Below are 25,626 nucleotides of genomic sequence, written 5' to 3'. Positions count from 1 at the left end.
AGCCTTGACCTCCCAAGCTCAAGCAGGCCTCGTGCCTCAGTCTCCCAAGTAGCGGGGACTATAGGTGCATGCCACCACATCTGGCTAATTATTTTATTTTTTGTAGAGATGGGGTCTCACTGTGTTGCCTAGGCTAGTCTTGAACTCCTGGCTTAAAAAAAATGTGGCCTCCTAAAGTGTTGGGATTATAGGCATGAGCCACCATGCCTGGCCCAGTTTTACATGAATATACTCATAATGTGACCAAAGCATATCTTTTTTAAAGAAAGATACATAATAAAAGTTCTCTACATATTAATATGTAGAAAAGTAGTTGCATATTTAAATATTTGTAAATATATTTACCTACTCATATAATATGTAAAGAAATAAAAAGTAAAATGAGATTTGGATTCAACCATTCACTATTATAAGTTATTGCATAAGAAGTGCTAAAAAAGAATCTTTATCCTAAGGAATGAAATCAAAGCTTCTTTAAACTTACCTCAAGCTGAATTGTAAACACTAAATTTAACAGCAAGAATTTCAGGTTAATTATTTTCTTGCTAATCTTAAGATTTATTCATTTGGCTAGTTTTTAAAGCATTTAATTGGGGGAAAACACTGTTGAAGAAAACAACTGTGTTGAAAAAACAGATAACTTCTAAGTCATCCTGTTAAATAGTAGAACTTTGCCTTTGATGGTATTACTTTTAAATCTCAACCAGTTACAAGTGTTTTAATGTCAAAGAATTGTATTTGTTGTAGATTTTCATAAAATTTTATTAAATTGCTAGATATGATGACAGGTTTCAGTAGGTTTGAGAATTACAGAGGAGAAATTGCATATTTTCACTCAAAGGTTCAAAGGAGCATGCTGTTGTAACCATGCTGTCTTTTTTTTTTTTTTTTTAAACAGAGTCTCATTCTGTTTCCCAGGCTGGAGTGCAGTGGTGCAATCTCTGCTCACTGCAACCTCCACCTCTTGGGTTCAAGTGATTCTCATGCCTCAGCCTCCTGAGTAAGTGGGACTACAGGCATGCACCACTATGCCCACCTAACTTTTGTATTTTTAGGAGACAGGCTTTTACCATGTTGGCCAGGCTGGTCTAGAACTCCTGAGCTCAAGTGATCTGCCTGCCTCGGCCTCCCAAAGTGTTGAGATTATAGGCGCGAGCCACAGTGCCCAGCCTCTGTTTTGTTTTTTGAGATGGAGTCTCACTCTGCTGCCCAGGCTGGAGTGCAGCGGCAAGATCTCAGCTTACTGTAACCTCCGCCTCCCGGGTTCAAGTGATTCTCCTGCCTAAGCCTCCTGAGTAGCTGGGATCACAGGGGTGCACCACCATACCCAGTTAATTTTTGTATTTTTGGTAGAGATGGGTTTTGCCATGTTAGCCAGACTGTTCTGGAACTCCTGGCCTCAAGTGATCCATCCACCTCAGCCTCCCAAAGAGCTGGGGTTACAGGCATGAGCCACCACTGAGGAAATAATCTAATACACACAAAACATCTCTTTACAGTGGCCAACTTAGAAAAGAACACGTGATTTATATTATCATGTTATCATGACATGATAAGACAAGTGGCTTGTTGGCTCTGTATATAATTGTATTATTAGCTGTCAGGGAGAAGAAACCACAAATCAAACAGACTGTTTCTGATCTCAATTTATATATTAGATATTTTGAGAGATGGCTTAGTCTAAATGCTCTTTTCTTACTGTGTGTGGGTGATTGCAAATCATATCAATTGTGTATTTTATTTGAAAAGCTATGAACTTTGATTCATCTCGCACTAGCAGATTCTGTCTTAACTTGATGATAAATTAATGAGTTGTTTTAAATTATTGCTGGTGGCCAGGCAAGAGGTGGCTTATGCCTATAATCTCAGCACTTTGGGAAGCCAAGGTGAGTAGATCACTTGAGCCCTGGAGTTCGAGACCAGCCTGAGCAACATGGTGAAACCCCTTCCTTCTCTACTAAAAATACAAAAACTTAGCAGGATTTGGTGTGTATCTGTAGTCCCAGCTACTTAGGAGGCAGAGATGGGAGGATCACCTGAGCCTGGGAGATTGAGGCTGCAGTGAACCGTGATGATGCCACTGCACTCCAGCCTATTATTGCTAGAGGATGTGACTGGTATCTAATTTCCCAAATGATGTAAGACATAGTATAGTATTGCTGTGTTTCTCTGATACATGCACTTTTGAATTTTTCATTATTTTGTTTTTGTTATTGTCATTTTAAAAGAACTCCAAAGCTAAGATTGTAAAATTTTAAAAGCACTAGGAAAATACTGTAAAGTTGTGTGTCTCAAAGATAATATGTACTTTTGTTATGTAATGGTAGCTGGTGGTCTTATATGCAGCTGTTGTACTGAAAAATAAATGTCCCTTAAATCCTGTGGATTTGCTGCCTGTAGACTCTGATCACCACACAGATGGCACTACAGCACAATTGGGAATGAGGGGCATTAAGTATTCCTTCCTAACTACATAAACCTGGGAAAGGTTTCCCTTCTTATGTTTATACAAGTCTTAAATTTCAACTCATAAGATAAACCAGCTCAGTGAAATATACCTCAATCACTCAAATGCTTTCATCATAAATTATACCTTAACATTTAGCTGTCAGAGCTTTTAAATTATAAACTGAATAATAATCTTAATTATTAAAGATTATGTCAGTAGTCAGTTCCTGTGCATATGAATGTTACTAAAGAATCTCATGCATTCCTGCCCTCCCAGGGCCAAGAGTATGTCCCGGGGATGAACTTTAATCACTCATCTCCATTTTTTTAGCCATTAGAAAATGGGGGCCATTTCAAGCAAGGTAATGTCTAAAGAAAAATTGTTTTTAACCATTTTTATTTTCAGATAGACTCTGAAGTCACTAACTTAAAAATGTTAATTGTGTGCTATTATAAGGTAGCTTAATTCTTTTTTTTTTTTTTTTTTTTTTTTGAGACAGAGTTTCCCTCTATTGCCCAGGCTGGAGTGCAGTGGCACCATGTTGGCTCACTGCAACCTCTGCCTCCCAGGTCCAAGCGATTCTCCTGCTTCAGCCTCCTGAGTGCCTGGGACTACAGGCACCCACCATCACACACAGCTAATTGCTGTATTTTTAGTAGAGATGGGGTTTCACCATGTTGTCCAGACTGGTCTCGAACTCCTTACCTCAAGTGATCTGCTCGCCTTAGCCTCCCAAAGTGCTAGGATTACAGGCATGAACCACTGTGCCAGGCCAAGTTAACTTAATTCTTGATGTAGATAGATATGTCATGTGGAACAAAAAATTTTTAAGGCCAGGTGCAGTGGCTCATGCCTGTAATCCCAGCACTTTGGGAGGCTGAGACAGGAGGATCACTTGAGGCCAGGAGTTCAAGACCAGCATGGGCAACATAGCAAGAACCCGTCTCTACAAAATAATTAAAAAATTAGCCTGGCATGGTGGCATTTGCCTGTGGTCCCAGCTACTCAGACCACCTTGCGGCCATAAGACCCTGTACCAGATTCATCTTGAAACATGGACTACAATCAAGTAAAAATAATGATATGGAATGGCAAAGGCAAGTGAGTCAAGAGAGGAGGAAAGGTGCAAAGCTATTTCAAATCCCCATTTAGAAAGAAGAGGCCAGTTCGACCAGTGTCCAATCATGCTATAGGTTTGTGATTATAGGGACACACAGGCCAGTTCGACCAGTGTCCAGTCATGCTGTAGGTGTGTGGTTATAGGACATGGGACAAAACAGCTTTTGTTGTTCTGGTCTGGTTAAGTCAGGTCTCCTCTCACAAAGAGGTCGAGACCTGACTTAGCCAGACCAGAACAACAAAAGCTGCCATTGCTGAGCCACACGCAGTCTGAGAGGTCCAGAGGGCAGCCACATCTGGTGTAATGAAGACTGGGCCCAGGTGGTCCTATTTTCCTTTCCATTCAGCCAGCCAGTGCCAGAGACTGGACACTGGACAATGTCTAGGGTGATGGTGGTAGCAGAAATGGCTTAACAGAACGCAGAAAACTTGCCTTAAGCATTGACTACTGGTCTCTCCTCTTCCTCCAGCCTATGTGAGCTCCATCCAGACTGTGGCCACTCTAGAGACACACACTTTGCTTACATTAGCGCATTCCTTTTGTTTTCTTTCTTTTTTTTTTTTTGTGATGGAGTCTCGCTCTGTCACCCAGGCTGGAGTGCAGTGGCGTGATCTTGGCTCACTGCAACCTCCACCTCCTGGGTCCAAGCGATTATCCTGCCTTAGCCTCCCTAGTAGCTGAGATTTTGGGATTACAGGCACGCGCCACCACCCCTGGTTAATTTTTTAATTTTTCGTAGAGACAGGGTTTTACTATGTTGACCAGGCTGGTATCAAACTTCTGACCTCATGATCTGCCCACCTCAGCCTCCCAAAGTGCTGGGATTGCAGGTATGAGCCACTGTGCCCAGCCAAGCACATTCCTTTTCTTTGTTGACAGGAAGCAGAGCTTCTTGTAGGAATGGACAGTATGGTTCAGTGGTGGGAGGTAAGAGCTTATTTTTCAAGATAGAGGTTTAGTCAAAACTTGAGGGAGTGGGGAAGGGGAGGTAAGAAGAGGTGGAAGAAGAAATAGATCCTATTAAAAGACTTAGATTTTACTTCTTAATAGGCGATGAGTTGGGGACTCTTTTTTTTTTTTTTTTTTCTTTTGAGAAACAGTTTCACTCTGTTGCCCAGGCTGAAGTGCAGTGGCACAGTCTGGGCTCACTACAACTTCTACCTCCCAGGTTCAAGTGATTCGCCTGCTTCAGCTTCCATAGTAGCTGGGATTACATGCACACACACCACCATACCTGGCTAATTTTTATATTATTAGTAGAGACGGGGTTTCACCATGTTGGCCAGACTGGTCTCGAACTCCTGACCCCAGGTGATCCACCCACCTCAGCCTCCCAAAGTGCTTGGATTTCAGGCATGAGCCACTGCGCCTGGTGGAATTTGGCACTCTTACATGAGTAAATATCCTTAGGGCATGCAGCAGTTTAGAGGAGGGAGAAGATCATATATTTTTAATTACTAAACTGATCTGTGGCCCTCAGCCTCCCTAACTCATTGACTTAAGGGCTTCTTGGTTAAGGGTAGATTCCTCCTAGAGTGAAGTCACTGTACACCTTTGAAAATACAAAAATAGGCTGGGCAAGGTGGCTCATACCTGTAATCCTAGCACTTTGGGAGGCCAAAGCAGATGGATCACCTGAGGTCAGGAGTTTGAGAACAGCCTGGCCATCATGGTGAAACCCCGTCTCTGCCAATAATACAGGTGGCAGGCGCCTGTAATCCAGCTACTTGGGAGGCTGAGGCTGGAGAATCACTTGAACCCAGGAGTTGCAGTGAGTGGAGACCACACCATTTCCCTCCAGCCTAGGTGAGAAGAGCAAACCTCTGTCAAAAGAAAGAAAGAGCGAAAGAGAAAGAGAGGGAGGGAGGGAGGGAAGGAAGGGGAAAAGAAAAGAAGAAAGGGAAAAGGAAATGCAAAAATAACTTTGAGAGTCCCTAGCAAGGTAATACACTTAAATTTCAGACTTTATGAAGAGAAGAAATGGAATTCTAAATTCCAAAAGCTGCCCTCTATGTATAAGTGCCAAGATTGGAGGTCTATAAATAGTTTTACTGAAAGTACTAACAGGAAAGGGAGGCCAAGGAGCTAAGAGGGAGTGGAGGTGTCACCCTCCACTGGTGTTCACCTTGGGAAGAATAGGACAGCAAGGAGCAGTGAGGAATTGGAGACAAGGACTGACCTTGCCACAGTTCTCAAGACAAAGCCCTGGATCCTGCCTAGAGCCACACCCCAGGTGGGCAAGATGAGCAATGGCTGAGGGAGGGTCCTGAGGACAGCCCCACACTACAGGCTGCCACAGGTCACAAGCTGCTGAGAGTACTCAGGCCAGGATGCCAGGACATGGGAGGCTGCAGAGTACAGGGCCCACAAAAGTGGAGATTGTAAGCAGGATGCAGGATCTCAGCAGTGGGTGCCAGCATGGCCCTGTGGAACCAGGTGGTGACAGACACACTACATCAGATGCAGTCTAGACCCAGAGGACAGACAGTATGGGAGCCTGCAGTCCCTCCCTCCATGTCCTTTGGATTCACAACTGCTCCCTGAAGCCATCTAGAGATGGAAGGAGAAGGGCAGGCAGGAAGCCCATTGAGGGTAAACAGTGCTGATAGAGCTTCATCTTTTACTTGGCTGAATATTTAATGAACAGAGACTAACGTCAAAAGGGATCTGTTTGGCAGGTGGCTTTCCTCTTCAGGAGTGGGGAGTCTCAAACAAGATAAGGTCGGATACAGGACGTAAAGCTACATTATTTTCCTCACATTCGAATCATGGTATGGACATTTTAACCCAATTATACCATAGAGATGGACTATCTGTAGCAATAATTTACAACCTAATTGCTCAATATTGCATCTTATTTGACTTTAGAACACACCAAAATGACTGTAGAGATACTGAGGACCTTCTTGGACCTTTGCAAATGGATTAGAAAAGAGTCAGGGAAACTTGTCCAGGGTTGTCCAGCTAGTCAGTGGCAGAGCCCAGATTCAGGCCCAGGCAGTATGGCTCTGAGAACCTGGTTTGTGTTCCTAGACTAGCTGCCTGGATGCTTAAAGCACTTGAGTTTGCACCCCTAGTTCGGTTGGAAAGCACTATCCTTTGCTGCAGGTCTCTCACTGTGGTAAGCACTTGGCATAGGGTTTGTTTTCAATATATTTCCTTTGGCTTTTGCCCTCTTCACCTTAGCTCACGAAGTTGACATGAAATAATAGCTGAGAAAGTGCGTGTAGGGAGCTCAGTGCAAGCCAGGCATGGCTTCCCTGGCTTGTTAGCTCCATTCGATGAAGAGTTAAAGATGCAAGGTGAAGCATGACACAAAACCCGCAAGCTGCCTTAAAGGAAAAGATGGCTAATTTTGACTACATAAAAATAAATTCACAAAACAAAAGAAAGGGTCAAAAGACAAAAAACAAGCCAGAAGAAAAAAATCACAACACCTGATACAGCAGTACATCTTTTTACATAAAATCAGTTCTCATATTTCAAAAAAGCAAAACACGGGCCGGGCGCAGTGGCTCACGCCTGTAATCCCAGCACTTTGAGAGGCTGAGGTGGGCGGATCACAAGGTTAGGAGTTCGAGACCAGCCTGACCAAGATGGTGAAACCCTGTCTCTATTAAAAATACAAAAATTAGCCAGACACGGTGGTGGGCACCTGTAATCCTAGCTACGCAGGAGGCTGAGGCAGGAGAATCGCTTGAACCTGGAAGGTGGAGGTTGCAGTGACCTGAGACTGTGCCACTACACTCTAGCTTGGGCAACAGAGCAAGACTCCATCTCAAAAAAAAAAAAAAATTCCCTGCTGATATGCTTACATTCACAAATGTATGTAAGAATAATTATTGTTGTATTCATCATTTTTACCTTATAATTTGTAGCCTTGACAGTTTCGCAGCCTTCAGTATTGGCTGTACCCAAGTAATTAAAAATTATTGCAAATGCAAACCTGAAGATGTAACATGCTTGCTCAAGTCCCTCCAGTGGTATCCCATGATCTAAGGATGAACTCTAATCCCATAACTTGATTTATGAACTCTCTATGTCACTGCCCTCCACCACTTCCTATTTTACATTTTAACTTTTAGCAAACACACACACACACACACACAGCTATTTCATGCTTCAGTGCCTTTGTTCATCAATCATCAGTTGGTTCACAATTTTTTTTTAATGCTATGGCAGGCATTATTCATTGCTTACTACATTAGTTAGGAATTGCATTCAGCTGCTAATAAGAAAGACCCAAATATAGTGGCTTTAGTAAATTAAGAATTTATTCTCCAAAAGAAATCCAGGGACGGGCGCCGTGGCTCTCGCCTGTTATCCCAGCACTTTGGGATGCAAAGGCAGGCAGATCACGAGGTCAGAAGTTGGAGACCAGCCTAACCAACATGGAGAAACCCTGTCTCTACTAAAAATACAAAAATTAGCTGGGCACGGTGGCACACGCCTGTAATCCCAGCTACTCGGTAGGCTGAGGCAGGAGAATCACTTGAACCCAGGAGGCAGAGGTTGAAGTAAGCTGAGATCATGCTACTGCATTACAGCCTGGGCGACAGAGCAGACTCCACCTTAAAAAAAAAAAAAAGGAAATTCAGTCTGGGCACAGTGGTTCATGCCTGTAATCCCAATATTTTGGAGGCCAAGGCAGGTGGATCACGAGGTCAGGAGTTCAAGACCAGCCTGGCCAACATCGTGAAATGCCGTCTCTACTAAAAATATAAAAAAAAAAAATTAGCTGGATGTGGTGGCAGGCACCTGTAGTCACAACTACTTAGGAGGCTAAGGCAGGAGAATTGCTTGAACCGGGGAGGCAGAGGTTGCAGTGAGCCAAGATCATACCACTGCACTCCAGCCTGGGTCACACAGCAAGATTCTGTCTCAAAAAAAAAAAAAAATGAGAGGGAGAGAAAGAAAGAAAATAAAAGAAATCCATAAGTAGGCAGTCCAGGGCTGGTGGGGTGGCTTAGTGTAATCAAGGCTTCCACTTATTTCTTATTGGCCAGAACTGGGTCACAAAGTCACCCCCACGTGTAAGGAAGGTATATCAGTTTGAGTTTGGCTGCAGTATCTGCTTTAGCTAGTTTAAAAAGAAAGGGGATTACTAGGGCGTTAAGACTGCAGTTAGCTGTGATTGAGTCACCACACTGCAGCTTGGGTGATGGAGCAATGCCATCTCAAAAAAAAAAGTAAGAAAGAAAAGAAAAAAGGAGAGAGAGAGGGAAAGAAGGAAGGAAAGAGGGAGGGAGAGAGGGAGGGAGGGAGGAAAAAAGGAAGGGAAGAAAGGAGGGAGGCTTATAGGTTATTAGTGACTTACAGAATCATGAGATGAAACTAATCTGGTATAGTAACAATTTCTAAATCCATTCCACGGAACTGGGCTGCCAAGGTAGCTGATACCTCTGCCATGACCTGGACTCTGCCTGCCAAACGGGAAGCTGCCCTACAGTGGCTGACTCTGCAAGCATGCCGCCTTTGCTAGACATATGTGATGGTTAATTTTTTGTGTCAAATTGACTGGGTCGAGGGATGCTCAGATCACCAGTTAAACATTATTTCTGGATACTACGGACCGAATGTGAGGGAGGCTGAAACAAGATTGCTAGAGCCCAGGAGTTTGAATTCAGCGAGGGCAACAAAGTGAGAACCCATCTCTACAACAAAACTAAATGAAACATAAGGGGTCTGCTAGGGGTACTGAACTCAGTTGTTAGAGATCAAGGAAGGCAAAGAGGGATGAAAAGAACCTTCTAGACAGAGGAAAAAGGCACGTAAAACATGATACTTTGAAGGAAAGTGCATGGAAGGGGGTGGATTCTTCATCTATGGTATTTCATTTAACCCTCAAAATCATAGGAATAAGTACTATATTACTTCCAATTTTCAAATCAATGAGGACTTTGAAAGGTATGTTAAAGGATTTGGACTTAAGGGTTACTAAAAATATTCCATAGAAATGCTGAGGTGGGCCGGACGCAGTGACTCACGCCTATAATCCCAGCACTTTGGGAGGCCGAGGTGGGCGGATCACGAGGTCAAGAGATCGAGACTAGCCTGGCCAACATAGTGAAACCCCATCTCTACTAAAAATACAAAAATTAGCTGGGTGTGGTGGCATGTGCCTGTGGTCCCAGCTACTTGGGAGGCTGAGGCAGAAGAATTGCTTGAACCCAGGAGGCGGAGGTTGCAGTGAGCCAAGATTGCGCCACTGCACTCCAGCCTGGCAACAGAGCAAGACTCAAAGAAAAAGAGAAATGCTGAGGTGTTGGGTGCTGGGGAACTCCTGGGAAGCACAGACTTCCCCAGAACATGAAATTCCATAAACCTACTAAAAAACAAAACAGACCAGGAGATGTTATTTGCAATGCATATCTGTTAATTGATTAAAGATTAGTATCAGGCCAGGCTCCGTGGCTTATGCCTGTAATCCCAGCACTTTGGGAGGCTGAGGCAGGTGGATCACTTGAGGTCAGGAGTTCCAGACCAGCCTGGCCAACATGGTGAAAACCTGTCTTTACTAACAGTACAAAAATTAGCCGGGCTTGGGGGTGGGAGCCTGTAATCCCAGCTACTTAGAAGGCTGAGGCATGAGAATCACTTGAACCCAGGAGGCGGAGGTTGCAGTGAGCCGAGATCACACCACTGCATTCCAGCCTGGGTGACAGAGTGAGACTCCATCCAAAAAAAAAAAAGAAAGAAAGAAAGAAGAAAAGAAAGGAAAGGAAAGATATTAGCATCCCATAGATCAATTTTTAAAAATACAAATAGCCGGGCACAGTGGCTCATGCCTGTAATCCCAACACTTTGGGAGGCCGAGGCAGGTGGATCACCTAAGGTCAGGAGTTCAAGACCAGCCTGGCCAACATGGCGAAACCTCTATTAAACATACAAAAGTTAGCCAGACGTGGTGGTGGACACTGGTAGTCCCAGCTACTTGGGAGGCTGAGGCAGCAGAATCACTTGAACCCAGGAGCGGAGGTTGCACTGAGCCAAGATTGTGCCACTGCACTCCAGCCTGAGCAACAGAGTGAAACTGTCTCAAACAAACAAACAAACAAAAATAGTCCAATAAAAATTTCACAAAAGCCACAAGGCTGTGATTTATAAAAGAGAAACCCCAAATGATTAAAAACAAGTGAAAAAAATGTTGGGAAAAAGGAAAAAAAAAAAATAAACAGGTATAAAGTTTTGTTTCTGTTATCAAACCAAACTCGGGTCCTTGTGCCTGATGTAGTAAAGCCAAACGCCCACACTGAGGTTTTGCAGTGGGAGAAAGGAGGGTGTTTATTTGCAGGATACCAAGCAGGGAGAATGGGGTAGCTCATGCTTAAGACCCAACCTCCTCCTACATGGCTTACAAGCAAGGATTTTTAAAGACAGGGGTAAATTTCAGGAAAGCAAAAGTTACAGGCAAAACTGTCAACAAATACACAGAGGTAATATATTCATTTGGCTGGAAAATGTAGGATATCTTGAAGCAAAGGTGCTTAGAGATCATAGGTGGATTAAAAGACTCTGATTTGTTTGTGATGAGTTAAGTAAATGAAGTTTTGTCTAAAAACTTGGGGTCGCCAGAAAGGAATGTTACAATTTGGCCATGGGCATGACTTCCTCCAGGCCCCTCAGGAAGAAATTTAGATCAGAGGTCAGAGTTCAGTCCTCAGTTCTCCCACATCTGAGGTCTACATGCCAGCGAATCCACCTGGTGAGGGTCCAGGTTTCTGAAAACAACTCAGAAACATGTGCTAAGATGTTGGGACTTATAGTCCCAGCACTCAGGAGAATGAATAGGGAGGATCACCTGAGCCCAGGGGGTTGAGGCTGCAGTGAGCCATGATTGTGCCACTGCACAAAACAAGACCCTATCTCCAAAAAAAAAAATCAGTGGGCGTCGGAGGTGGTGGGGTGGAGGTGGTAGATAAAGTATAACAGCTAGCCAGAGAGTAAAGGCTTATTATGCACATGAGAAAATGTTACTTGTTTGAAGAACTACAAGATTTATGTATGATGACTGTTGCAAAATGGAAGATAGTCATTCATTTTCTTTTTTTAAATAGGGCCTTGCTGTTTTTGTGTTCTGTGTGGTTAACAAGGGGGTAGGGTGCCCATGTCCATGTATAACCTCACCAGTGGACCAAAGTTTCCAGGCTCCTGGAAGAGGGCTCATACATGTAGAAGGATGACACTCCCTGAAAGGTGACCTTTGTCTTTTGGGACACAGGGATCTCTGATATATACATATATAACGCATAAGAACAAGTATGTAAATACACACATGAAGGATATTCAAATCAGTTTTCTTTCTCTTATGTACATGGCTGCAATTGCAACATTATGCCCTCTAGTTAACTGTTCCTTCCAGTTAATATCTTCCTTGTCAATCATTACTTTTTCCCTTGGAGACTTTTGAGAACAGCATACTTATTGTCCCTTAAAAGTGATGCCTATAATCCCAGCATTTTAGGAGACATAGGTGGATAGATCACAAGGTCAGGAGTTCGAGAGCAACCTGGTCAACATGGTAAAACCCTGTCTCTACTAAAAATACAAAAAGTAGCCAGGCATGCTGGTATGTGCCCTACTCAGGAGGCTGAGGCAGGAGAATTGCTTGCACCCGGGAGGTGGAGGTTGGAGCCGATATCATGCAACTGCACTCCAGCCTGGGCAACAGAGCAAGACTCCAATTCACACACAAAAACAATAATAGGCCGGGCGCGGTGGCTCATGCTTGTAATCCCAGCACTTTGGGAGGCCGAGGCGGGTGGATCATGAGGTCAAGAGATCGAGACCATCCTGGTCAACATGGTGAAACCCCCTCTCTACTAAAAATACAAAAAATTAGCTGGGCATGGTGGTGCGTGCCTGTAATCCCAGCTACTCAGGAGGCTGAGGCAGGAGAATTGCTTGAACCCAGGAGGCGGAGGTTGCGGTGAGCCGAGATCGCGCCATTGCACTCCAGCCTGGGTAACAAGAGCGAAACTCTGTCTCCAAAAAAAAAAAATAATAATAATAATAAGTGAAGCTGGTAAAATCTGAGAAGAGGGTTGCTGATTCCGTATAGTAATTCATTGAAAGCTTTAATGGGATGCTAATTTCAGGACACAATTTATATTATCCCTGAGGTGTGAATGACATAATTTAACCTTAGTTTGAATATTTCAATTAATTCCACATTCTGGACTCTCTGTGTCATCATTCTTGAATAATTTTTAAGAGTTAAAAATTATTATTTCTTTTTTTTTTTTTTAAAGACAGGGTTTCACCATATTGGTCGGGCTGGTCTTGAACTCCTAACCTCAGGTGATCCGCCTGCCTTGGCCTCCAAAGTGCTTGGATTACAGGCATGAGCCACCACACCCAGCCGAGTTAAAAATTATTATTTCACATAGCAAGAAGCCTACGCTGGAGTGGCTCCCCGGCTAGTTCATTCTACTTAATTTGATGACTATTGGATGTCTTTATGTTGCTGGGTTCCTTCTCTTTTCCACTTTGCCATCTCAGATAAATTCCCCTCATTTAACAAGACAGTTGCAGCAGGGCCAGGTGTTCTTTCAGTACATAGATGAGAATATCCAGGGGAAGAAGAGGCATTTCTTCCCATATGTGTCTCTGCATCACTGAAGAAAACCTTCCCTCAAGTCCCCTAGCAGACTTCCGGTCAGGTCTCACTGGCGAGATTGAATAATTTTAAAACATTCCCTTGCATTCAGAATTTGTAGTATTTAAGTAGTTATTTGCAAAGTTTATTCTTAACATAAAATTTAAATGTTTAAACAGAAAAGGAAAACACTAGTATCTCACATTGACAATTAAAGCCACTGTGGCTACCTCATTATTTTGGATTCTGGCAGAAATCATAAGTAACTTAGTTAATTTTCACCAAAATTATCTCAGTAATGTTCATGTACATCAAGTGTTTAAGAATCAATTTTCATTCAGATCAGTGCCCTAGTTTCTGACAATTTAATGTATTTTTCTACAGATTTGGAACTTTAACCTTGACAAAAGGTATAAATACTATGATTATCTCAATGTCAATATTATGCTTAAAAATAATCGTGCTTGAGGTAAAAGGATCTTATATAGAAAAGTCATGCATTTATGACTAGGGTCATTTACATTCCTCTTGCATTAACTATTTTAACATGCTTACTATTGAGCAAGGAAAAGCACAAGGATGTGGTTATTACAGTCAACTTCCTACCAGTTCCAACCTCATTTTCTGCTGCAAACATGTAGGGGACATGGGAGGTTCTCTAAGTCATTCACTAATATGAAAAAGGGCTGAGTATTAATACTAATGAGATTTACATGTGTAAGTGCAGACTATAGATTATGGCGGCCCATAAAAAATAATATCCTATATGCCCCTGAATCTGCATGTGTGTCTATCTACAAAATGTAAACTTTCTAAGGTAGTCATGATTATATTATCAAAGAAGGGCTATTTTTAAAAAGTTACTTTTGATAAACTATATCTGATTTAAACCATGAAATTTCCCCTTTGAAGTGGTTATAGTTGTATTTGCAATTGTCAGCATTAACTCAGTTCAACAACTTAGAGACCAGCGACCCCCAGGGATTCACTCATTGCTGGAAAACGCTGAAGCCTTTTTATAATGCTACTCAGGAAGAAGAAGTGATGGGCTGATGGGGTAAATCTTAGAAATGGTTCGTTTTTGCAGCCTGCAGAGAAAACTGTACTACTTTAAAAGTATTTTTTCAATTTAATTTAATTACAAAATCAATGCATATGCATAGTAAAAGTCCAAATAGGAAATAATGATATAATAAAAAATAAAAATACCACTCTCCCCTCAAACCCAAGTTTCACTCCCAGAGGCATTCATTAGAAAATTACAAACAGGTTCTTGTTTGTTTGCTTCTTTGAGACAGAGTATCAGTCTGTCACCCAGACTGGAGTGCAGTGGCTCGATCTCAGCTCACTGCAACCTCCACCTCCTGGGCTCAAGTGATTCTCATGCCTCAGCCTCCCAAGTAGCTGGAACTACAGGCACATGCCACCACCCGTGGCTAATTTTTTTTGTAGAAACAGGGTTTTACTATGTTGCCCAGGCTGGTCTGGAACTCCTGGGCTCAAGAATCCACCCACCTTGGCCTCCAAAAGTGTTGGGATTACAGGTGTGCCCCACCATGCCAAGCCATAAACAGGTTATTTTGTAGCCTCTCAAAAAAAAATTAACAATCATATATATGCTTCTTGCTTTCTTTTACTTTTTTCTTTCTTTTTTTTTTTTTTTTTTTTTTTTTTTTTTGAGACAGGGGCTCACTCTGTCACCAAGGCTAGAGTACAGTGGTGAGATCAGATTCACTGCAGCCTCAATGTCCTGGTTCAAGCTATCCTTTCACCTCAGCCTCTGGTGTAGCTGGGACTACAGGCATGTACCAGGATGCCCTGATAATTTTTTTATTTTTTGTAGATATGAAGTCTTCTTTTGTTGCTCAGCTGGTCTCAAACTCCTAGGCTCAAGTGATCCTCCCTCCCATCCTGCATTTTTAAATCTAACCAAAAATGCAGTCTTTCAAATACCTTCTGTACCTAGCTTTTAAAATTTTAAATATCTTGAAAATTTTTCCAAATCAGCACATATGTATGATTTATTTATTTATTCATTCAACAAGTATTTATTAAGTGCTAGGGACTGTATTAGGTGCCAGGAATAAAAAGGTGAATAAAACAGACAATGACTTTTCTCTCACAGGACTTATATTGCAGTGAGGGTATAAAAGTATGTAAGTAAAAAAAAAAAAAAAAAAAAAAAAAAACAAGAAAATTGCAGATTATGCTAAGTGTTAATGAAGGAAATAAAAAGGGAGATGTGTTGGAGTTGGCCCACTTTAGACAGGTGGGGGAAATGTGGTCTCTCTGAGAAATTGATATTAAAATTGGGATCAAAAAGGAAAGATTAAAAAATCTGAGACAAGAGAATTCCAGGCAACAGTAAAGGCCTTGGGATGTGAAAATTGTTTGATATGTTTCAAGAACTAAGAGTAGGCCACAGTTACTGGAGCATCACCAGAAAGCAGAAGCAGTAAATGAGGTAGGCCATATGAAGACAGGTGGATTTTTTTCCTTTTCAAAATGTCTTTTAAAAATTATTTATTGGCCAGGTATGGTGGCTCACACCTGTAATCCCAGCACTTTGGGAGACTGAGGTGGAAGGATCACAATATCAGGAGTTCGAGACCAGCCTGACCAATATGGTGAAACCCTGTCACTACTAAAAATACAAAAATTATCCGGGCATGGTGGTGTGTGCCTATAATCCCAGCTACTCAGGAGACTGAGGCAGGAGAGTTGCTTGAAGCTGGGAAGATGGAGTTGCAGTGATCTGAGATCAGGCCACTGCCCTCTAGCCTAGGCAACAGAGCAAGACTCTGTCTGAAAAAAAAAAAATTATTTATTGTAAGCCAAATGTGGTGGTTCACACCTATAATTCCATCACTTTGGGAGGATAAGGTGGGTGGATCACTTGAGGTCAGGAATTTGAGACCAGCCTGGCCAGCATGGTGAAACTCTGTCTCTACTAAAAATACAAAAATTAGCCAGGAAGTGGTGGCAGGCGCCTGTAATCCCAGCTACTCAGGAGGCTGAGGCAGGAGAATTCCTTGAGCCCGGGAGGCAGAGCTTGCAGTGAGCTGAGATCATGTCACTGCACTCCAGCCTTGGTAACAGAGTGAGACTCTATTTCAAAAAAAAAAAGAAAAAAATTGTTTATTGTAGTAAAATGCATGTAACACAATTTACCATCTTAACCATTTTTAAGTCTATAGTTCAGTGTTAAATACATACCATCCACAGATTAGGAGAAAACATTTGGAATAAATAAACAACAAAAATTACAATTTGTTTTGCTAGGCTTAGATATTCATACTCTATGTATGCCAAGGCGAGAGGATCACTTGAGGCCAGGAGTTGGAGACCAGCCTGGCCACTCTCTTGCCAGCATCCCTTGATGCACAAAATTTTTTAATTTGATGAAGTACAATTTAGTTTTCTTTTTGTTGCCTGTGCTTTTGGTGTTAGAGCCAAAAAATCACTGCCAGATCCAATGTCATGAAGATTATTCCCTATGTTTTCTTCTAGAATTTTATAGTTTTAACTCCTAAATTTAGGTCTTTGATCCATTTTGAGTTAATTTTTTTATATGATGTCAGATAAAAGTCCAGCTACTTCTTCTTCTTGTATTGGATATCCAGTTTTCCCAGCACCATTTGTTGGAAAGTCTGTCATTTCCACATACATGGTATTGGCACCCATGCAAAAATCAACTGATCATACACACAAGTGGATACTTTAAAAGTACAATAGGAAATTATGGATATTAGTAATCAAGGCTTCTAGGCAACTCTGAGTCTCTACATTGACTTTCTTAAGACTTTTGCTAAAACTGTGTAGCCACCCATTTCAGGGTATCATCTTATGTCAGTTATTTTAATTACTAATGTCATTAAATGTCTGTTTTCAACTGCAAGTAACAAAATATGCAACTAAAGTAGCTTCTGGAAAATGAGGAGTATATTATTCCATATTACAAGAAATCTAGAGGTAGATGGCTCTATGGTTGATTAATTTAGCAGGAAAACACTGTCCAAAAGGGATATCCAAAAATCCCTTTACTAAGAGTAAAACATACAGTAGTGAACATTAAACTTGGCGTTTTTTTTAACAAGAAACTATAAATAAAAGTTTGGTAGGAAGAGGAAACTCAAGAAATGAACCAAAGAAGAGAGGAAGTTAAGGAAATCTTCAATAGAAATGAAGAAATACAAAGGCTTCAACAGAAAAAGAGAAAGGAAGAAGAAGAAAATGAAAGGGCCAGGCACGGTGGCTTACCTCTATAATCCCAGCATTTTGGGAGGCCGAGGTGGGCGGATCACTTGAGGCAAGGATTTTGAGCTCAGCCTGGCCAACATGGTGAAAACCCATCTCTACTAAAAATACAAACATTAGCCAGGCATGGTGTCAGAAGCCTGTGGTCCCAGCTACTCAGGTGGCTGAGGTAGGAGAATCACTTAAACCCAGGAGGCAGAGGTTGCAGTGAGTGGAGATCCCACCACTCCAGCCTGGGCAACAGAGCGAGAGACTATCTCAAAACAAACAAACAAACAAACAAACAAAAAAAAAAACAGAAAAAAAATTGTGGTATATTTACATAAGGGAATACCATTCAGCAATAAAAAGGAATTTACTGTTGTAACACACAACCACATAGATGAATCTCAAAATAATTATGCTGACTGAAAGCAGCCAGACCAAAACACAGTGCATACTGGCCCATCAAACTGTATACATTAAATATGGTGCAGTTTTTTGTATGTCAATAATTCCTCAATAACACTGTAAATAAAGTATATGCTGAATGATTTCATTTAAACAAATTATGGAAAAAGCAAATTGATCTTTTTCAATAATTTCAATATCTTTTTCAATAATAGTGACAGAAAACAAATCAGTGGTTCCCTGGTGCAGCTGAGCAGAGTAATGAGAGGGTGATTTTTGGATTAGGGTATGAAGAAATGTTTATGGATGATTAATATGCTGATTATCTTGAATGTGGTGAAGGTTTCACAGGTGATGGTTCCACATATGTCAAAACTTACCCAATTCTTCATTTTCAGTATGTGCAGTTTTTATATGTCAATAAAGTTTTATATGTCAATAAAGCTGTGCTAAACAGAAGCAATTTTTGCTTTTGTAACATAAGTGGAACTGAAAATCTGTACCCATTCTTTGTCAGAATTCCTATATATTTCATCATATCCTTGTAATCTTTTCTCACTTTGTACAGTAAAGAGAAGTGAGCTCATGAGATTCAGAGCAATACCCTCACACTTTAAAGTTAAGTTTCCCCTGTGTGCAGGCACTATTAGCAGTCTACCCAACAGGCATCTCTCTTCCCTGTCAGAGTCCACTTTCTCATATTATAAGCCTGACAATGCCTGGACTAGTAACCCAATCAAGGCCAGTGACAACGGAAGAGAAGTATACTGAAGGCATTCTGGGGAAGATTTTCCACCCTGGTTAAGAGAGAAACATGTGAAATGTCCCTCCTTCCCGCCTTTGAATGTTGTTATAGGAAGATATAGCTGGGCACAGTGACTCACATCTATAACCCAGCACTCTGGGAGGCTGGGATGGGTAGATCACTTGAGGTCAGGAGTTTGAGGCCAGCCTGGCCAACATGATAAAACCCTGCCTCTACTAAAAATACAAAAATCAGCTGGGTGTGGTGGCTGGCGCCTGTAATCCCAGCTATTCAGGAGGCTGAGCCAGTAGAATAGCTTGAACCCAGGAGGTAGAGGTTACAGTGAGCCAAGATACCACCACTGCATGCCAGCCTGGGTGACAGAGCAAGACTCTGTCTCAAAAAACAAAAACAAAAAAGATATAATGTTTTCAGGTATGGGAGACTTTTTGCAACTATGAAGGGAAAACCAAGAATCTCAGAGAAGTCAACCAGAAACACTGACAGTGTTTTCCTGCTAAATTAATCAACCCTAGAGCCATCTACCTCTAGATTTCTTGTAATATGGAATAATATGCTCCTCATTTTCCAGAAGCTACTTTAGTTGCATATTTTGTTACTTGCAGTTGAAAACAGACATTTAATGACATTAATAATTAAAATAACTGACATAAGATGATAACCTGAAATGGGTGGCTACACAGTTTTAGCAATATTTAAATTTTAGTCAAGATTTTAATTGTATCCTTTCTGAAGAAAGAGCATAGTAAGTCAATAAGGCAGTGGCCCCTTCCAAATCTGTCCACCCAGCTCAGCTATTTCTTCCTAGTAGAGGCCAATGAATGCCCTGTGAGTGCCTGCAGGAGACACCACAAAGCTGTCAGCAATGCAGGAGCTAGCCTGTTCAGAACCATGGCAGGGGAACTGTCCATGTTTGCCTCCTGTTACGATATGGCCCTGGGCACAGTGGCAACAAGAACTTGCCTAAATTGTTGCCTTAGTATCTATGGATTTGATGTCCAAACTAACTTTCACTTATACCTTTCAGTAATGGTGGCTCCCACAGCTGCTCCTTCACACTGCAGGTGACTGCCCAGATTGCAAAATTAGGTTGTGCAAGCAACGTCCAGCCAGGAATCCTAGCCAATGAAGCAGGTTGCGTCCACGTGACTGCTTAACAGAAGAAACAGCTTCCACTTGAAGGCCCAAGCAAAGATTTTTAAGCTCCTGTAAAGCACTTTGGAATCCTTTGTTAAAGGAGGTACAATCACAATTTGTTTTGCTAGGCTTACTAGGCTTAGATATTCATACTCTATGTTACTTGAGGCAAACTGAAATTTTGTACTGGATTTTGTATTCGTTTCTTAGATTTCCAGTTTCTAGAGGAGAGACTGGCCAGGTGCTGTAGCTCATGCCTGTAATCCCAGCACTTTGAAAAGCCAAGGTGAGAGGATCGCTTGAGGCCAGGAGTTGGAGACCAACCTGGTCAACATAGCGAGACCGCATCTCTACAAAACATTTCAAAAATTAGCAGGGCATGGTGGTGAGCACTTAGGGTGGGAGGATCTCTTGAGGATCCTAAAAGGTGGCAGCTGCAGTGAGCCATAACTGCACTACTGCACTCCAGGCTGAGCAACAGAAGGAGACCCTGTCTCAAAAAACAAAACCAACCAACCAAAAATCAAAAAAGTTAAAGGAGAGATGACCTATCTTTAACGGATTCAATTGTTTGATTATATGCTTTCATGTGTATTGTTTCTGGCAACAAGATCATAAACCTTTCTCGTCCAGCACCAAGCCCAGTGCTTTGTAGCCAAGATTCCATAATATAATGACTGAGAAAAACAGGAGTAATAAGACATAGAAATCAATAGCAAATTATAACATGTTCATAAACAAGGTAGGTAACTGATTTATGAATGCTATATATACGCGTGTGTTTGTTGTCGTTGTTCGTTTGAGACGAGTCTTGCCCAGGCTGCAGTGCGGTGGTGCGATCTCGGCTCACTGCAACCTCCGCTGCCTGGGTTCAAGTGATTTCTCCCGCCTCAGCCTCCCGAGTAGTTGGGACTACAAGGTTGGCCAGGCTGGTCTCGAACTCGTAACCCCAGGTGAGTTGCCCGCCACGGCCTCCAAAGTGTTGGGATTACAGGCGTGAGCCACCGCGCCCTGCCTTTTAGGGCATATTCTGCTCTTTTGCATTCACTGCAAACTGGTAGATTAATCATTGATTAACCCTAGCAGACATACTCCTGAGCCTGAAAAGCCCCTGCGGAAGTCACAAACTCCCCAACATAAACTTGTGTGGCACAGGGCGGCGCCGCACAGCGCTATCAAGGAAGAGAGCGAACATGCAGGTCTAACCGCCCCCGCAAGCCCCTGCACTCACCCCGCTACGCACCCGGGGAGGGGCGGGGCCGCATACCGGAAAAGGCGGGGCCACAGGAGTGCCTAAACGGGCCCTCGAATGTTGCGCTTCCTTTCCTGCGCGGCCGGCGAGGAAGTAAGAAGTGCAAAGAGCCGTCGATCATGCTGATGTGGCGGCGGCGGAGCCTGAGGGCCAGTTGCTGGGCTCTGCGAGGTGAGAGTGATTGCGGTCTTAGTTCCCTATCTGCTACCCGGGTTCCTCCGGCGTGTGGGTGCCGAGCGCGGCCCCTGTGCCTTCCCCAGGCGCCAGCGGAGTGGGCGGCGGCTGCGTAGGCCAAAAGGCTTCACTCCCGGCGCCCCCAAGGTCCACGAGCTTACTCCCTGAGCCATCTGCGCAGTCGCGTTTTGAGAGTAACCACCCTGAGAGGCTTACCTGACCTTGTTCCGTCATCACCGCTTCACTGTCCTCTGCTCAGAAACTGGTCAAGGGCCTCCTGACTTAAGGAGGCCCCTGCAAGGGACCGCCGGGGGCTTTGTGCTCCACCCGGCCTTGGCCAGCTCTCTCTTGTGTACCCAGCAAAGCTGTGCGTGCGGCCTTGGCGGTTTCAGGCTCTTAGGCAGCTTATTTTCCTTAAAAGGGAGCATTTTATAAATGGGGAGGTGACTATCCCTTAGATGTCAGGATGACCCTTATTTAACCGTACTTTGTGAGTGGCTTTGAAATTTTAGTAAGCACCGTTTACAGAGTCAGTACTAGTCACGGCCCATTCATAGAGCTAGTCGGTGTTTGTAATACGCTCTAAAGTCAAGGCTTGGAGGTTGGAGAGCAACACGTGAAAGTATAGAAGGCCCTTAGGCTAAATGCCTGCTACATACAGAGATGGTTGCATTTACATAGAGACGTGTATTTCTGGACATAATACAGAAGAAACCGGGTCAGCAGCTGGGGGGCTGGAAAAACCTGTTAGCTATTCAGAAACAATTTTTTCTTTCTTTCTTTCTTTTTTTTTTTTTTTTTTTGAGACAGTCTCATTCTGTCACCCAGGCTGGAGTGCAGTGGTGCGATCTCCTCTCACTGAAACATCCGCCTCCCGGGTTCAAGCAATTCTATGGTTAAGCCTCCCGAGTAGCTGGGATTACAGGTGCCCGCCACTACCCTCAGCAAATTTTTGTATTTCTAGTGGAGACGGGGTTTCACCATCTTGGCCAAGCTGGTCTTGAACTGACCTCATGATCCACCCGCCTCTGCCTCTCAAAGTGCTGAAATTACAGGCATGAGCCACCGCTACCGGGCACAGAAACAAATTTTAAAATTGCATAGCTCATCAGTGAGACTTGGTATAGTTGTTTTTATTTATTCCCTTCAAATTTGAAATGCATTGCGTCGTCTTGAAATAATCGTTAACTGTCAAGAGGATGAATGTCATGGCTTTTACTTAAAATATTTTTGGTATTCTTATTTTTGAGGCTTCAGTAGCTTCAATTCTGTTTTCACTGGTAAGTGCTAAAAATTTCCAAAGTAAATATTTAATAAAATTTGTAGTACAGGGAAGTTCTGAAGCATAATCAACACAAAAGAATCCACCGATCCATTTGAGAACTATAATATTACCAATACTAGGGTATCTTATTTACATTCCCCTGCCTCCTATTCAGAGGTACCCACCATCTGGAATTTTGTGCCAGTCTTTTCGCTTCCGGGAGGAGGCGGTGGGATAGCAGTTTCATTATGTATATGCATCTCTATAAATATCTTTTAAGCTTTGTGGGTTTTTTTTTTTTTTTTTTTTTTTTGAGATGGACTCTCGCTCCCATCGTGTAGGCTGTAGTGCAGTGGCGCAATCTCACCTCCTAGGTTCAAGCGATTCTCCTGCCTCAGCCTTCTGAGTAGCTGGGATTACAGGCATGTGCCACCATGCCCGGCTAATTTTTTGTATTTTTAGTAGAGACAGGGTTTTGCCATATTGGCCGGGCTGGTCTCGGAACTCCTGGCCTCGGGTGATCCACCCGCGTAGTATTAAAAGGCGTGAGCTGCCGGGCCCCGCCCATTTTTTAAGCTTTGTAAAGATAGAATTGTCCATGTAGTTGTCTAGTTCCAAGTCATTTCCTATTGCTGTCTGGCAATTAGTTATTCTCCTGGGGTGCTGTATGATTTTTTTTTGCCCAGGCCATGCCCTTTGCAGTTTTCGGTTAACTTGGGACTAAATTTTACAGGAATGTGTCCAGTAAAAATGCCAACATAAGTATCTCTGCTCTAAAAACTGCTAGATTCGCCAATATAATCTTTTTAGGTGAAAGTCTTTATGCCAGTTTTTATACATCTAACCTGGCTTATAGCTCATCCTGGTCAAGCTGTGAGACAGAAAAGCAGTGGCTGTGTATTCACTAGGACAATTGTGTCTGCCTCCCAGGTTCAAGCAGTTCTTCTTCCTCGGCCTCCCCAGGTGCTGGGATTATAGGCGTGAGCCACCACACCCAGCCGGCACTTTTTTGTTAAAAAATGGGTTAGGAGTCTGAAAGGTAGGTTGCAAGTACCTAATGAGATTCTCTCCCTGGACCATTTGTACATATAAGATGCCAAACAAATGCAAATAAAAATGGGAATTCAAAATGTAATATTTAATTTCCAGGTGCAAGAAAGCCTTTGAGTTGAAGATGTATGAAGGTCATCATGACAGATGTTTTCCAAAAACTTGTAGAAGTCTGTGGAATAACTACTAGGATCACACAGCATGTATTGAGGTACCTAAAATTAATGTTATGTATTCTTGACAGATAGGATTAATAGCTGGCACAATGATGACTTAAATTATTTTTTGCCGTTTACCCAGCTGAGGGTGTCTTTGAAGAAATACTTTTAAGACTGAGATGCCAGTAATCTTCATTGATTAATTACTGACATGTATGTAAGGCAATATTTAATTAAGAAGGGTGAATGAATATTCTTTTTCTTTAGCATATAGGTTGCTGTAGATGAATGTTCTTCGCTGTCGTGTTTAAAAAGTTTAAAAATACTTCTGCCTCATTGCCTCAAGTAAGTGTGATTTGTCAAGCAGCTGTATTTGCTGATAGTTCAGAAAGTATCTGATATGATAAACTCCAAAGGGTCGGGGCTGATTCTTGTTGAAGTTGCCTTTGCATGTATATATTCTCAACATTAATTTTTTGAGGGGCACTTGTTAATATTGAGGTTATATGAGAACTTTGAGTATGGAATGATTTTCACTGTTGGTTTCTGATTTTGTTTTGGAGGTGTGGCATGCAACATTTTGGAAAGAAAATTGAAGACTGTCAAGAAAACATGAACAGAAGTAATGATGAAATGAGTATTTTATTTGATGTTGATAAACATCACAATAAATTATGGAGAAAATATGTGTTTGGCTAATTGTTTAAATTGCTGAACAATAAATTGTTTTCTTTTAAATCAGCTCTAAAGAGCTCCATTCTCATAGTCAGACCTGTTTTTAACATACTTGAAAGAATACAATCTTGTCAGTAATTGGCTTATTTGTGGGTGGTGATTCTCACTGAGGCGAACAGGTGGGGAGACATTGCTTGTACCTCTAGGTTCCCTGTTTAGCCACCCCTTCAGAGCCTGCTGTTGTGCCAGGTGGTTGGATTCTTAAAACTTCTTAATGCCAAATAGCAATCGTTCACCTTTATTGTTTGCTTTTCATCTTTGTGAACAAAAAGTCATCCTAGTACATGTAATAACTAAGCAATATGCTATGTTATGAGAAATAAGACTGAACAGGCCAGTCTGTCCAGGACTAAATTGGTAAGAATTCTAAAGCTGAATTTATATCTAGGTGAGTGAAGGCTTACAGCTAAATCTTCTGTTGAGTACTAGCTTATAAATTACTTTTACCAAGGTTATAATTTGCATGTGATAAATGATGTAAAACCTATATAGCAACATCTTAGTCAATTCCCTCAAGTATAGACTTGTGGGGTATAAGTATAGTTTGGTTGCATGGGTATGTGAAGTAGTTTGGAGTCAGATTTTTGTGCAGCCATTACCTGAATGGTGTAGTTTGTACCCATTAAGTAATTTTTCACCCCACTCCCTTCTAATTATCCAATAACTTTTAAAACACCATTGGCATCATATTTAATATTAATGTATTACCTCCCATAATTGTTTTATCTTTCTGAATGTACGCTTATACTTTTTAGATACTGAAATAAAGATTTAGTAAATGCAACCCCTGTAATGAGAAATGTAAACATTTAATTTTTTGTATGGAAGTGGCCCTCTTTGAGACTGAGGTTGGGAGGGTCCTTTGAGCTGGGGAGACTAAGGTGGCAGTGAGCTGTGATTGCATCAGTACACTCCAGCTTGAGTGACAGCTATATAAATAAAGATAAGTGAATAAAAGTCATTTTTGTGCCATGCATGGTGGCTCACCCCTGTAATCCCAATGCTTTGGGAAACTGAGGTACTGAGATGGGAGGATAAGTTGAGACCAGCCTGGGAAACATGGCAAAACCCCACCTCTACAAAAAATGTAAAAAGTAGTCCAGGGTGGTGGCATGGGTCTGTAGTCTGAGCTACTTGGAAGGCTAAGGTGGAAGAATTGCTTGAGACTGCAAGGTCGAGGCTGTAGGAAGCTGAGATGGTGCCACTGCACTCCAGACTGGGTGACAGCCCCTGTCTCAAAAAAAATGTTTTTAAACTTTCAAATTTAAAAGGATCC

At 42.2% G+C, this 25,626-nt stretch overlaps 2 long non-coding RNA genes and 1 other non-coding gene across 4 annotated transcripts; all 3 read left to right on the top strand.

Moving 5' to 3' along the window:
- The first annotated feature begins 9,662 nt into the window (after nucleotides 1-9,662).
- LOC116563583 lies at nucleotides 9,663-25,595 on the top strand. The gene is made up of 2 exons (XR_004274472.1): nucleotides 9,663-9,696; nucleotides 25,481-25,595. It is a non-coding gene; the product is annotated as an uncharacterized LOC116563583 (long non-coding RNA).
- LOC116563580 lies at nucleotides 20,993-24,355 on the top strand. Of its 2 annotated transcripts, XR_004274469.1 has the most exons (4): nucleotides 20,993-21,140; nucleotides 23,557-23,668; nucleotides 23,883-23,960; nucleotides 24,179-24,355. It is a non-coding gene; the product is annotated as an uncharacterized LOC116563580 (long non-coding RNA). The 2 variants fall into 2 exon arrangements; XR_004274468.1 differs by lacking the exon at nucleotides 23,883-23,960 and having other exon boundaries at nucleotides 20,999-21,140.
- On the top strand, nucleotides 23,714-23,802 carry LOC116563668. Its single transcript, XR_004274512.1, has one exon. It is a non-coding gene; the product is annotated as a small nucleolar RNA SNORD87 (small nucleolar RNA).
- Nucleotides 25,596-25,626: the final 31 nt, after the last annotated feature.

This window comes from Sapajus apella, unplaced genomic scaffold, assembly GCF_009761245.1.
Source record: "Sapajus apella isolate SASKATOON/1434 unplaced genomic scaffold, GSC_monkey_1.0 scaffold35, whole genome shotgun sequence".
Lineage (NCBI taxonomy): Eukaryota > Metazoa > Chordata > Mammalia > Primates > Cebidae > Sapajus > Sapajus apella.
The sequence above is the reverse complement of the archived record's forward strand: the minus strand, read 5'-3'. Positions and strand labels throughout refer to the sequence as shown.